This window comes from Notamacropus eugenii, chromosome 1 (assembly GCF_028372415.1).
Source record: "Notamacropus eugenii isolate mMacEug1 chromosome 1, mMacEug1.pri_v2, whole genome shotgun sequence".
Lineage (NCBI taxonomy): Eukaryota > Metazoa > Chordata > Mammalia > Diprotodontia > Macropodidae > Notamacropus > Notamacropus eugenii.
Window position 1 is genome coordinate 640,754,369 of NC_092872.1, and position 15,652 is coordinate 640,770,020.

Here is a 15,652-nt window from a genome sequence, read left to right on the forward strand (position 1 = left end):
AAGGACATTGAGAAGACTTCTGACCAAGCTGGAATGCCAAGTCAAGGCAAGAACCTACTATGGGCCAGGCACAGTGGTAAGTGCTGACCTCCCAGTTCTCCCCCAACTCTTCACTTAAAAATCTAAAATTTCCACCAGACAGAATAATGATCAGTAAATCCAATGAGAAGCTGCAGGAAGTGACTTCTCCAACCCCAGAACTGCACAAAAAGTCAGTCAACAGCCTACTGGCAATAGGAAAGAAAGGCACATCTATAACCTCCCAGTTCAGCCAGCAAAGATCCAGAGATGTAACAAAGATGTAACTATTCTGTGTCGAGAGGCAGCAAGTGATGATTGCTCCTCCAAGAAAATACTAGAGTGGCTGTAAATCCAGAATAGTGATCTTGAGAGTCTTGGGGAGCCATGGAGACCAATGAGGGTACTATAGGGACCAATGTGGTGCTACCACCCACTGTGTTGTGGCTCAAGCTAAGACAGCCCAGAGCTGTGAAGATCCAACACTCTGAACGTAAAAGATGTTAACCCTAGGAAGTGGAAGTCAGTGCAGGAAACCAGGTAACTTGGGCAAAGATCATAGGGCGAACCACCACACTCAAAAGGGAAGCAGAGAATAGAGCCTGGTGCTGACACAAAACTTCAATTCAGAAGCTAAATTTGGAGATAAAAGTAAACCAAAGAAAACACTGACCAGCATAATTTTTTTTTTTGTAGATGTAGCTGTCTCATGGGGTAAAAGCAACTTCATATTAACTGCAAGCAAAGACTCAAAGGAAAAAAGGGATTTTCCATAAGAACTAAACAAATACAAGAAATTAAATAAGAGATATAAAATGAAATAAAAGCTCTGGAGAAAAGGAAGGATAATAAATCGCTTTGAAAAGAGAAAGTAGTAAATTTTACCCAAGTAATAAGCTCCTTAAAAATTAGCATAGACCAGATGGAATCCAAAGACTGTATAAGATAGCAAGAAATATTAGAAACAAAGTAAAAGATAGAATAATAGGAAAAAATGTAAGATATCTGTTATTAAAAACAATTGACCTGGGAAAAAAAGGTCAAGGAAAGATGCCTTAAAAATCACTGGACTCCCTAAAAACCATGGTCTTAAAAAAAAGCCTAGACACTATACTTTTTAAAAATCAAAAATTAGAACTCCCCAGATCAATTATAACTATCAATTATAACAATCAAGATAGAACAAACCAGTCACTTCCCGAAAGAAACAAGAGGAAAAAAGTATCAGGAATGTCATAGATAAAATCCAAATCTCCCATGTCAAATTAAAAAACAAAAAACACTGCAAGCTTCTAGAAACAAGCAGTTTAAGTACCAAAGAACCATAGTCATGATTATACAAGACCTAACAGCTAAAAGGAGATCATGGAATGCAATGTTCCAAAGAGCAAAAGCTATAGGATTACAAAAATAGCTTTCCTTAGAAAGCTAAATAAAATAGCAATGGGGAGGAGCTGGATGGGTGGGGTTGGGGAGGAATGGATGTGTAATGCAATCGAGAACATGCAAGCATTTCTGACAAAAAGACCAAAGCTAAGTAGAACTTTAAAATGCAAAAACAAAAATCAAGGGCAACTTCGAAAAAGGTAAATTTATTTGAGAAATTAAAAGGGACTGTGTGATAACGTAGTTCTAACAATCTAATAGGATGGAAAGAACTATGTCCCTTCAGAACCTCAGTGTCTTCAAAGTGTATTAAGGAAGTTACATAAGAAAAACAGAAGAATCTATGTGTAGATTTTTTTTTATTCTGAGGGTTTTAAGAGGGGAAAGAGAAGGAAAAGTAAAAAAAAAAAGTTATAGTAATGGAAAAAGAAGGAAGGAAAGGGTGCAACTTGCTTTTTCTCCTAATTAGTGTGTATGGGAAGAGTATCTAAACATGAAGAAAGGAGTTGGGGGAGCAGATCAATCTCATTTATCTGAATAAGATAAAAGAGTGTTGAGCATATTATACACGCAAACTTTTTGATGTAGAACTCCATCAAACAGCAGAGAAGCAAGCAGGAATGGGAGTAGGGTAGACTAGGGAGTAAACAATCATTAACAAAACAAATTACCTGATCCTGAAAGGGAAGGGGAATTTGGGGTGGGGGTAAGAAAATCAGAGACCTCAAATCTAAAAGAGTGATTATCAGTGTGAGAAGGACTGAAAAAAATTGTGATTGAGGAATGTAATGAAATATTATTGTGCTGTAAGAAATAAAGAGAAAACTTCAGAAAATTCTGGGTAGTATGAAGAGATGCAGAGTGAAGTGAGTGGAATTGGAATTTATACAAAGGCAACAATATTCTAAAGATAAACAACTTTGAAAGACTTAAGAACTCATTAATGCAACGACCAACTGTACCTCCAGAGGACCAGTGATGAAGCACGTTATCCACCTCTGACAGAAAAGATAGACTCAAGGTGCAGAAGACATAGTTTTGTGCATGGCCACTAAATGACCTCATTTTGTTCAGCTATGTTCAGTTGTTGCTTTTTTTTTTTATACCTGCCCTTCTGGCTTTTTTATTTGAAGGGTGCTGAGGAAGAGGGGGTTTAGCAAAAAAAAGTGAAGGCCATTGAAATATTTTTTAAATGCATGAAAGAGAACAGAAGAAAGTTCAAAAGGAAGCATAGATAAGCGAGGAAGTTTTGAAAGTAACATAGAATTTATTATGTGCTTTAAAAAATATGAAATGGAGATTTACAGTTCCACATAGTTTCCCTTTTCTGTGTTCTACTACGTATATGGGAATGCTTTTTTGGGGGGGAGAAGGGGATATTTAAGTTCAGAATAATAAAATAAGAAAAAAATATATTGACAGTGCTTTCTTTGTCCAGTAAGGACTGATTCCGGTGGTGTTGTTTTTTTTAAAGTGGATTAGTTATATTTAACAGAATTCTAAAAGATGAAACACAGGACACATTCAAGTCATTTTGAATAGTCCTTATTGGAGATAAATGTGTTGATACATCTGCACAGAATGTATCTTTATTATATACTAATGGAAACTTTTTTTCTATGTTTTTCTATTCCCTTTATTTTTTTTGTTAAGATTTGGATTCTTTAAAGACTCTTCATTGATCATTAATATCTTTTAACTGGCAGCTGCAGGAGCTTGTGAAAGTTTAGCTTAGGAAAGAGAAGACTTAGGAAAAACATTATGGACTGTCATGTTAAAGAGTCATTGGAACTGATCTGCTTCAGAACCAGGAAAATAACAATATATCATGTAATATAATACATATTATAAATATATAATTATATAATATATGCAGATGTGTGTATATGTATATGTGTATATATACATATATTTGTGTTATATATATGTACATAAATTTATAAATATATATATATTTATTACAAGAGATGGCTCTCTGAGTAGAGGAAAGAAATATATTTGTAAATAAATGGGATGTAGAAACAAAAGCTATCAATACAAAATAGGATACTTTAAAAAATAATTGTTCTCCCTTTCCCCCAAGACAGCACTAAAGTCACTAAAGTCAAATAAGGAAGTGGTTGTCCCCCTCAATCCCCGAAAAACAGAAGCCAAGTCCAAGGCCTTGACGTCCAAGAAGGCAGTATTGAAGGGTGTCCATAATAAAGAAGATCTGAACATCCCCCACCTTCCAGCAAACCAAGACACTAAGACTTTGGAAGCAGCCCAAATACCCTCCAAAGAGTGCCCCTTGGAGAAGCAAGCTTGATCACTATGCCATCGTTAAGTTTTCTTTGACCACTGAGTCTGTTATCAAGAAGATTGAGGACAGCAACACCCTAGTCTTCATTGTGGACGTCAAGGAAAACAAGCATCAGATCAAGAGGGAGGTAAAGAAGCTGTATGACATTGACATGGCCAAGGGCAATGCACTGATTTGGCCTGATGAAGAGAAGAAGGCCTATGTCTGACTTGTTTCAGACTATGCTGCTTTAGATGTTGCCAACAAAATTGAAATCATCTAAACTGTGTCCAGCTGTCCCACTCCAGCTACAATAAAAAGTTTTCCAGGACAAAAAAAAAAAAGATAATTGTTCTGCTTGGGTCTAGATGGAATAACTAGGAAGAGGAGGTAGAAGCTGCAAAGAGAGACAGGTTTCAGCTTGATGTGATACACAACTTAGAAGTAGAGCTGTCCTCTACTGGGATGGGTTGCCTTGGTAGATGGTGAAGTCCTGCACACTTCCTCTGAAGTCTTCACATTCAAGTAAAGTGGGATGTTAGAAAGAGGACTGGATGGATTAGACTAGGAAGGTAGGTGGCCCCTGAGGTCCCTTCCATTGTGATTCTATGATTTTATGGATTCTTTTGTACAGGAACAAGTTTAAAATTTAGACTGCTAAGCAAAATTTTTTAAGAGTCTCACCTTCTCTGAAGCCCCTAAGAAATACCCTGACTTTGCTACCTTAGTGTTAAGTTAGAACAAAAAGGGGGTGAACTCTTATGGACTCCTGAGCATTACAGAGGCTATGCTGCTTTTGAGCTTCTACTCTACCACTTATGACCTATGTGTCCTTGAGCAAGTCAATTCACTTGTCTCTGGACCTCAGTTTCCTTATCTGTAAAGTGAGGTGATTGGATTAGACAACTTCTGAATTCTCTTTCAACTCCAGAATTATGATCCTATGACGTATACTTCTCTTTGTGTGTATATATGTGTATGTATAATGTATACGTATATATGTGTATACACATGTGTATATATGTGTGTGTGTAGATATACATATATGAGAGATAGAGAGAGAGAGATAGTGAGAGAGAAAGAGAGAGAGAAGGAGAAAGAGAGAGAGAGTTTCATCTCTAAATACAGTAACCATCCCTGGCTTTTTTCTTCTCTTTTAAAAAATATGAAGATTGAATTGATTGAAGTGATTCTTCCCTTCTTATCCACACTCCTTCCCAACTTTTTTTCTACCAGGGAGGCCCAGAATTTTGGATTAAGATACTCATACCTTGGCTTGTCACCCAGCTTGCCTGGCTAAAGAGGATACTCTAAGCCTTAGTCTCTTATCCTGTTCCCTGAAAGGAACCCCTTTTTTTTCTTAATTTTTTCCTGTTTACCCCTATGGAAAAATATAGAGAGTGTTAAAATAGCAAACAAGGGAGAGGAAAATGTAGAACTTTGTAAGTCATAATCTTCCCCAGGCTTCAAAGACCTTTCAGGAACAATCCTCACCCTTGAATTTGCCATGCATGAGTTAACTAAACTCCTGTGTTTGCCACTCAGGATAACATGGACCCTTCCCCTTATGGGTACCCAAATTTTCTTCTCTGGACTTCAGACCTTCTTATACTAGAATCTAGCATTTGCCTTCCTTGCCCTCCTGGAGATCTCAGTGGTTCAAGCCACTGAAGGTTCACACTCTCTCTTCACTTTGGATTACTTATAACAATGCTCTCTGTTCTGGTAGGATTGCCTGAACCAAATGTGCTTGGCAGATAAAATGTCTAGTTTTGTCCTTTTGGTTCAATCTCAGCTTCTCTCCCTCTTGCCCTGATCCCCTTCTTCTCTGGAAGCTTTATGGTCCAGGACTATGAAGTTAGTTCTTATATGTTCTCCTTCCCTTATTTTCAAATCTTCAAGCTTTTCTCAGTCTCACCAGATTATTTTAACTTTCCTTCTTGCTCACAAATGTGTTCCTCAGTAGACTTCCCACAAAATTCCTATTTCTAATACTCACCTGACTCTTAGCTCACTAGAAAAACTGAAATAATAGACGTATTACAGTCAATGGACAACTGACAGCTTTTCCTGGCATTCTTGCTTCAACCTGCCAGGATCTGGTCAAACCTCCATATAAGGAGAGAGACATCTCATCATTTCTCACCAGGCTGCAAATTCTTGAGATTTCTCTGACTAACTTCTCCACTCTGTTCCAAGAAGTTTGTTATTAAGGTAACCTTATCATTCTATAAGATCTCATCAGCTTTGGTACTCCATCTCATCCACCCTCTGTCTACCTAGGGGTGTATGGGATATTCCAGGAGGACTAGCACCTCTGATGCAAAGGTCTGTTGAGCCCTTTTCAGGGCTACTCATCTACCTTTCACCCAACTCTCACCTGTGCTTCCAAGAAACTGTAGCATGTGCAGTGCCCACACTCTGGTAAACCATCTTAGCAGATGGATTAAATCAGGGTGAAGGTAGGCTTCAAACCCCTCAGTGAGTTGGGAGTATATTTATCCCAAGTGTGTAAAGACTTTCCCTTGGTGGAGTGGGCAGATGAGAACAATTTGTTCCAATGGCCATGAAACAGGTCTTGTGGAGTGCTCTAAGAATTTGGTCAGTCACCGAAGACACCAAAATCATCCATTGCACCCCAGACCATCTCTAATTGTCTGGACTTTTGTCCACTGGACTTCTATGACTTTGGAAGAGAGTGAGGCTGATGACTGTGCAACTCTGCCTCATTTACATCCAATTCACCTATGAGTCAAGACATCGCCCATGATGCCACTGGTGCTTTTCAGAAAACAAAGGACAAAAAAAACAACACCCTCTGTCTCACTAGTTGGAGGGTGGGCCCTTGAACTCCAAGTCTCCACACATCTCATTTTTTACCAGGCTGCACTACTTTGGGACTTCTCTGTCTTCTGTACCATCTCCTTCCACTCCCTCCCCCAACCCCACCATTTTTCAGCTTCCTTGTGTGGGTTTTAGGCAGCTAGGTGGTAGAAGGGATAGAGACCCTGACCTGGAGTCAGGAAGACCTTGTTTCAAATCCTGCCTCAGACAGTTGCTAGCTGCATGACCCTGGGCAAATCACAAACCTTGCTTGCTCAGTTTCCTCCTCTGTAAAATGGGGATAATGATAGGTGAGGATCGAATGAGATAATTGTAGAACTCACAGCAAAATGCTTTGCACATAGTAAGCACTATAGAAATGTTAGCTGTTATTCTTTGCTGTCATCTACCCCATTAGACTGTAAGTTCCTTGAAGGCAGTGGCTGACTTTCTTTTCTCCTTTTTTCTTTCTTTCTTTTCTTCCTTTTTCTCCTTCCTTCCTTTCATCTATATTTATATTTCTAGAGCTTACTTAGCACAGTGCCTGGCAGATAGTAGGAACTTAATAAATACTGACTGTCAAGTAGTCATAGCTGATGGTCCCTTCTCACAAGAAGGGAAGAATACAGGTTAATCATAAATAATAAAAAAAATTAAAAATAGTTAATAGTAAAAAACCAAAAACCCAAACCTATATACTAAATATTTTCTTTTGTTCTATCATATTTTACCTTGTATTATGCTTATCTATATTTCCTACTTTCCCCTTCTTAATTGTCAGCCCCTTAAAAGAGTAGACTTTGTCCTTTTCTGTTCTCGTTTGTCTATGTTTATTTAGTATTGGTATTAATTCATTGCTTATGTTACCTTTTAGCAAAATGTAGTTTCCCTCTTTCTATCTTTTAATTGTCTATTTTCGCTGTTGTCTCGCCTGAGATCAAGATTACTACCTTTACCTTTCTTTACTTGAGCTGAAGCATAATTGATTTTTCTTCAGCCCCTTATTTTTAATTCTGTGTGAGTCTCTATGTTTCAAGTGTGTTTCTTGTAAACAATGTACTATTTGATTCTGCTTTCTAATCCCTTCTGCTATCCTCTTCTGTTTTATGGCTGAATTCATCCCTTTCATGGTTATGCTTGTTAATTGTATATCCCTTTATCCTATTCTATCCACTTTTGCTTCTCTTTGTTTCCCACCCCTAAAGGAAAATTGGGCAGCAAGAGAGGAGGGTGTTCAGAATCAGTGTTCTAGGTCTGGTGCCATCTACTTATGCTCCTCTCACCCAGAGCCCAATCCCATGTTCTTATCTTTTTAAAATTTTCTTTTAAATCACTTTTAAATCTACTCTCCATGGGTGAAGTTTGTTTTGCTTAGAAATTATCACATTGTTAATCTATCCCCTTACCCCTGCCCATTCTCCTCCTGTATTTCTCTATTGAGTGAAATGTATTTCTGTACTCAGCTCTGTGTGTGTGTCTGTGTACGTGTATATGTGTGTCTTGTGTGTACATATTCTTCTCTCCTTTGACCACTTCAGATGAGGAAGTGGTTCAAGTGTTGTCCACTGCCCTCATCCCTTCTTCCTTGTTTTTAGTGTCTTATACTTTTGCATTCTGATTATGTAATATAATTTTCCTCACATTTCATCTCCCCTTTCCTACCCTAGTGTATTTTTTCCCTCTTGCTTTCCTTTCTTCTTTTAAGATCATCACAATATAACAAAACTCTTTCTTATGAACTCCCTCTATGACTGTAGATAATGATAGAGCTCTGAGGGACTACATACATCATCTCTTCACATTAAAAGAGTTTATCCTTGTTTAGTCTCTCATAATTGTTTACTTATCTTTACCTTTTCATGTTTCTCTTGATTCCTATTTTCATATCTCAAAGTTTCTTCACAGTCCTAGTCTGTTTTGTTTTTGTTTTTGGATCAGGAATGCTTGGAAGTCTTTTATTTCCTTAACTATCTCCTTTTTCTTCTTAACGATTATGCTCAGTAATATTGAGGAAGTTATGCTTAGTTATATGGCAAAATTTTGCATTCTGGAACATTATATGTCAAGTCCTCTACTCCGTTATAATGGTGGTGGCTGTTAAATCTTGTGTGATCCTGTCTATAGTTCCTCAGTACTTGAATTCTTCCTTTATGGTTGTGTGAAATATTTTCCTCTTTGACCTGGAAGCTCTAGACTTTGGTTAATGGTCTAGAGGGTTTTCATTTTGAGATATCTTCCAGGAAATAACTGATGGATTCTTTTTATTTTGACTTTGTCCTCTAGTTCTAAGAGATCTGGGTATTTTTTCTTGTATGCTTTATTGAATATGCTGTCAAGGCTTTTTTTGGGGGGGAAGGATCATGGCTTTCAGGTAGTTCAATGATTATTAAATCATCTCTCTTAGACCTGTTTTCTAGGTCAATTATTTTTTCTATGAGACACTTTAAATTTTCTTTTATTTTTTTCAGTCTTTTGACTTTGTTTTAATATTTCTTGTTATCTCATAAAATCATTCACTTCTCTTTAGTCCGTTCTAATTTAAAAAGTATCTGTTGCTTTGGTAAGATTTTGTGTCTCTTGTGTCAAGCTATTAATTCTCTTTCTAGTTCTTTCTTCTATAGATCTCATTTCTTCTACAGTTTTTCCTTTAGGGCTTTTATTTCAATTTAAACTTCTTTTAAAAATTCTTGCTTTATCTTTTCAAGGAATTCTAGTTGAACGTGTGTGTGTGTGTGTGTGTGTGTGTGAGGTTTTACTTATAGATGTTTTGGCATCTTTTTGTTCTTCTGTGTCTTGAACATCCTTGTCAGCATAATAACTCTTTGTGGTAGAGTTCTTTTTCCTTTTTTGCTCATTCTTCCAGCCTATTTCCTAACTTCAGACTTTATATTAGAGTACTCCTTTATATAATTATGGAAAGACTATCTGGGCTGAGCTTGTGTCCCCTTGGATCCTACCGGTTTCTTGAGGTATTAAGTGTTATATACCATTATCTCAGAGGCAGCTGGGTGGCTGAGTAAATAGAGTGCTGGGCCTGAAGTCAGGAAGATCTGAGTTCAAGTATAGGCTTAGAAATGTACTAACTGTGTGATCCTGGGCAAGTCACTTAATGTTTGTTTGCCTTGATCCACTGGAGAAGGAAACGTCAAACTACTCCAGTATCCTTGACAAGAAAACCTGATGGGCAGTATTGGCATGCTGTGATTGATAGGTTCATGAAGAGTTAAACATGAGCACCAACACCATTATCTCAAGGACAGCTCAGGCTAGGGGCATACCAGTTTTCGGTCTGATTCAGGGCAAGTTCTAGTTGCTGCTGTCCTTCTTGGAGCTCTGCCAGTTCCTAACCTGTGTTTGGGTCTGAGCAGCACATCTATGGAATTTCTCCAGTTTGGAGCTACTGTAGACTTTACTGGACTAAACCACTAGCAGCTAGCTTTGCAGGTTCAGACTGATAGAACTTGAAGCTTCTGTTCATTTATTCCATCCTCTGTACTACTACTAAAATGTAGTACTACCAAATGTACTACCAAAATGACTTTGCTTAAATGAAGATTTGCAAATATCACTCTCCACCTCATTAATCTCCTCTAAGGTGCCATCTCCAGTCATCTTGATCTATATCTTGCCTCTAGACCCAGAAGGCTCAAGAGAAGAAAGTGAGGCTGGTGACTTTACACAGCCCTCCCTCACTTAAATCCAATTTCCTTGCATGTCATAGAATCGCCTCCCTGATGTCATGGTCCTCTTCAAGAATGAAGGACAAAAACCAACCATCTCCTCTAGAACCAAATGAAAATTTTAACTTTTAAAGCCTTTCTTAACTTTGCCCTAACTTAACTTTTCAGTCTCATGGTTGAAATGACTCCTCCTCCCACACACTGTAAGCCAGTATGTAAGTAGATAAGGCCAAACTGGCTTTTTTCCCTCTGTTTTTAATACACAGCATTCCATCTGCTGTCTTCAGGTCTTTGCACGGCTGTGTCTCAGACCTGGAACATACTCCCTTCTTGTCTTTGCCTCATGCCGCTCTTCTTTTCCTTTAAGGTACAGATCACTTACCACCTTCTACATGAAACCTTTTCAATTCCCCTCAACTGCTAATGCCTTCCTCAAACTACTTTGTATTTGAATTCTTTATATTTATTCTGTATGTATGTGTATATATATGTCCCTGATGTCTCCTCCATTAGAACATAAGCTCTTAGTAGTTAGGAATTTTTCCCCCCATTTATCGTATTTGCATTCCTATCACATAGTACCAGGACACACTGAGGTCCTTTCTTGAGCTAAACTGCTAAGTATTCAGACTCTGCTTCAGAGAGCAAAACTCTGATGGGCTGGCCACGTTGTTTGAATGCAAAACATTTGCTTATCAAAAGACTATTTTATGAAGCTGAATCTTAAGGGAAGAGAGGTAGAGGTGGAGATGAGATGAAGGTGAGGAGGGGTCTCATTCCAAGCCTGTGAAAGATGGAGGATTGCATCTGCAGAACAGAGTGAAGACCAGTTTGGCTGAATGGCAGAGCAGAAGAGGGAAAGTAGTGTCCATTGTTGCGGGAAAGCTAGTTTGGGGCAAGGTGGCATAGGACTTTAAAAGTTAAACAGAGGAGCTGATATTTGGTTTTATAGGCAATAGGAAGTCACTGGAGTTGACTGAGTAGGGAAGTCACAAAGCAGCACGGAATTTAAGAAAAACAGCCCTGTGACTAAAGGAAGGGTGAAATTGTAGTGTGTGTAATAGCCACGGTGGCCACTCTCCTGTAATAGGCACAGTTTTCCCAAACTCTGCTAAAATTGAACAATGTTAGATTGTCATCATTTTTTATCCCTTGATCCTTCTTTCCTCTGTCTATTACTGATCAGATGAAGGGTGTTTTGGCAATAAAAGCACAGATGAGGGGCTGGTTCTTACCGAAGTGTATGGCCAAGAAAATGTTGCCATCTAGACTAGAAGTTTTGGCATTGGCTCTCAGCAGCACCCTTCAGCCCCTAGGCCACCCACATTTGTTACAAGGAAATTGAGACAAAACTCAGAGCACCTAAGGTAGAATCCAGTGAAGCAGAATAATTAGTATTTCTAAGAAAAAAAAGTGTCACTTTTGTGATTGAATATTCAGGGACAGTTCCTTATTCAACTTGCAAACATCCTATGCATGTGAATAGCTACTTGCATCTACCTTCTATTCCCTCTAGTTTTTCTCTCCTCCAGGCAGTTTAGCCCCTCTTCCCATCCCCATTTTTGAATAGCAATTAAGTAGATAGGGGAAAGAAGCAGGGCCCACTGGTTCTCAGGTCTGAGATAATTACCAGATTCTGAATGGATCCAACAATGGTGTATTTCACATGTGACAAGAGGTGACCAAAGAGGGTTAACTGGAAAGTAATATCAAGTAATATCTGTGAGACAGATGACTAATGGATGAGGAGTCTCAAAATAAGTGAGGTTTCCAAATACTTGAGAAAGAGAAAGACTTCATTCTTTCCTGCTGCCAACACCCTATTATTAAGGAAACAGGAAGTTTGCTGAAACCAGCCTTGAATTTAAATTGGGACGTATCCTTTCACTGAATCATGATCATTTTAAAAGTATTTTTAAGTCATCTCAAATTTAAGTCAGAACAGTAGCAATAGTTTCGCTTGCCTGAGAATCTTGAAAAAATAGGAGAACCAAACCGTTCAAATGCTTTTCAGACAAAGATAAACCAGCCTTACAAGCAGTCTTAAAAAGCTATCAGGTCCACAAGAGTGAAACTTAGAGAGAAGGGGATAAGCTTTATTAAGAGCCTATTAGGTGCTAGGCCATACATGGGTGGGGAACCTGTGGCCTGGAGGCTACGTGTGGCTGTGAAGTTTGGATTCAGTGAAAGGGCCTCACTTGAGGACATAGAGGGCCACATGTGGCCTCAAAGCTGCAGATTCCCCACCCATGTGCTAAGCACTGTGCCAAGCATTTTACAAACCATCTCATTTGATCCTCACAACAAACCTGGGAGGTATGTACTATTATTAATCTCATTTTACAGTTGAGGAGGAGGTAGGCAGACATTAAGTGCTTTGTCCAGGGTCACCTAACCACTAAATGTCTTAAGTCGTATTTGAACTCATCTCCCTGACACCAGGTCTGAGACTTGCTCACATTTATCCACGTAACCCTGTCCAAGCATACCTTTGGAAGCTCCCTAGTTCCCTGGTAGTTCTTTCACTCTTTACTCATTCTGTACGCTCTCCAGACCAAGGGAGTGGTGATATATTTTGAGGTCTATCACGTATCCCATAAAGATTTCCACAGGGTGCTGGGCTATATCATCTGTCACCCTTTATAGTATCTTGGGACAGAAAAGGGTAACACTTTTCATCAGCAACAGACTACTGTTTTGGCTTAACAGAGCTACTGCAGATCCAGCAAAATGGTATAATTGGGCCACTGGTCAAAATTTTAAAAGAAAGCAGATAATAAATTTTTAAAAATTAAAAAATAAAGCAAAAACTTAATGAAAGTAAAGCATTTCCTATTAAACCATTTAGTGTTATACGTGTTGATATTTGGTGTTATTTTACTTGATTTCAAAATCTTAATAAGGAGGGGTGATGGGATAGAAAGGAATCAATCTAAACCTAATTTAGACCCTCTTTTTAACCTTTGCTGGCACAGGCAGAGTGGTAGGGTGGGAAGAGCCATGGATTTGGAGTTAGATACTTTTGGTTCAAATCTTGGTTCTGTAATGTTTCAACCTGAGTGACCTCAAGCAAGTCACTTAATGTGTTTAGGCCTTGGTTTTTAAACTTTGGGCAATTCATTTAGCCTCTCTGGGCCTCGGTTTCCACGCCTGTAAAATGAGGAAACTGGATGACTCACTGACACCTAAAGTCCTGTTGAGTACTAGATCCAGGGTCTATGAGCCCATCCTATCATGTACCTGTTCAAGATTTTTTCACTGCTTTTCCAGACTTTGCTGCAGAACAGCATCTCAGCCTCTGATCTGGTTTATTATTGACTTTTAGATAACATCTCCTGTTAAAGTCAGTAGTGGGAAGGAAAAGAAAAGGTAAAAGGTCTTTTGTTCCCTAGCATTCCTTAGGAACTAATTACATATGCATTATATTCATTACCTTTATCAAGAACTAAGAAGATTCATACCCTGGGGAACTTTCTTTGGAAAAAGTCTGAACTTTGGGGTTATTAGATGCCATTAAATGAGTGACATTGTTAGAAAATTTCAAAATAACTTTTCTTCCCCCTTTTCTATAACTCCTTGATGGAAAAGGTTGAGAAATATAGCAAATTCATGGGAGCAACATTGCCATATCCTAGACTCAGTGGAGAAAAAGATTATTTTATGGGCCTTAAAATGATGAAGAGGATATTGACGTATTAAAGTTAAGCTACTATGTATTTTATTTTATTTTTTCTCTGGACTGATGAAGGTACTCCTTCCACTAGTGTCTATTGCCATTAAATCCATTTCTTCTCAACCTGGGTGATTCTTGTCTGTATCTTTCACAAATTCTCCATAGACACACTATCCATGGCTCCAGTGACCTTCTGATAATGTTTAATATAAAATTTTGGAATAATCTCTTTTTTCTCTCTGAAGTAAACTCAGAGAGTGCCTCTTCCTATGTCAGCAAAAGCCAGCCAAGGCCGACTCTACACTCCTTAAGGAGACCTTTAACCTAAGACACTATATCTTGAATAATGAGACTTTCCTTTGAATCTTATTATCTACAGACATGTACTATGTTATGGTATATTAATGGTAAAGAAAATATAGACATCTTAGGTCGTAATTTCTATTGAACATTGTTTACCCTTTCCTATGTCAATTATCTGTTTAGGGGAGGAAGCCTGCCACTTACTAGTGCTGGGGTTTCTTTCCTTATCACCGAGACATATGCTTACCCAGCCTGAAATCCCAAAGCCTGACTAACATTGCTTTGTTAATTGTCCTGTCTTACTGAATTTATGATTTGCTTAATTAGGAGAGTTTCTTTCTCATGGCAAAATGTACTTAAGACAGATGATTTCTGTACTAGGTAGTCAGAGTCACCTCTGACTCCATAGCGCTATGTAACTGTTTTCTTTATGGGGAATTGATCAATTAATTAATTAAATCATAAAATGTATGCATTTAGCCATGATGCCTTTTCTCTAACCAAGTTTTCAGGTCAACACTTCCAATAAAATTTTTAATATTTTGTGGAAACAAGTGAAATCCTTGGGCTTCCTGTCTGATAGCACTCTTTTTTATTATGTGACTAGCCCTTCTTTTCTGATCATACATTTCCTATATATCTTTTGTACTATTATATTGTATAAAAATTATATTAGTAATATCCTACTCATATGTGCATGTATCTCTCCACTGTGCTCTGGGTCACCTGCAATTTTGATTCTTTGATGTACATGATGTTCCCCCCTCCCTTTGTATATTGTATGTACCCTCCCATTGCATATAAGTTTCTTGAAGTCAGAGACTATTTCATTTTTGTCTTTATATCCTTATACTAGCCCAGTGTCCAGAATAAAATAGGCCCTTAATAAATGCATTCTTTTAAAACATAGTTTTTATTAACATCTTTAGTTTTAACATCACCTACATTTTTCCTTCTATCCCTCCTTCCTTCCAGAGAGTCATTCTTTGTAACATTTTTCTTTCAAAAACAAGAAGAAAAAAAGATTCAACAAAACCTATTTTTAAAAAATCTGACATTTTGCAATGCTCCATACCTGTGGGGTCAACCCCAGCAAGGGAAGGGATAATGGGGAAGGAATCTTCTCAATCTTTTCCCTGAGGACAAATTTGTTTATGATTTTGCAACATTCTGTCTCAATTGTTTTGTGATAGTCATGTGTATGGGTTTCTTGCATCGCTTTGTCTAAGTTCATATAAGTGTTTTCATGTTTCTCTGTACTGATCATAGTTACTTCTTGTAATAGCAATTATATTTCACTTATGTTTCACAATTTGTTTAGCCTTTCTCAGATTGATGCCTATTTACTTTGTTTCCAATTTTTGCTACCACAAAAATGTCAAATAATGCTTGTTGATTGATTCGGATTGATATAAAAAAATGGACTATTGGATCAGTCACCTTGGGGTCATTGAAAGTCCTATGTATATTCCCAAATATCATACAGGT

At 37.9% G+C, this 15,652-nt stretch overlaps 1 long non-coding RNA gene across 1 annotated transcript; it reads left to right on the forward strand.

The window, feature by feature from the left end:
• On the forward strand, positions 1-4,029 carry LOC140520946 (uncharacterized). Its single transcript, XR_011972725.1, has 2 exons — positions 1-76; positions 3,488-4,029. It is a non-coding gene; the product is annotated as an uncharacterized lncRNA (long non-coding RNA).
• Positions 4,030-15,652: the final 11,623 nt, after the last annotated feature.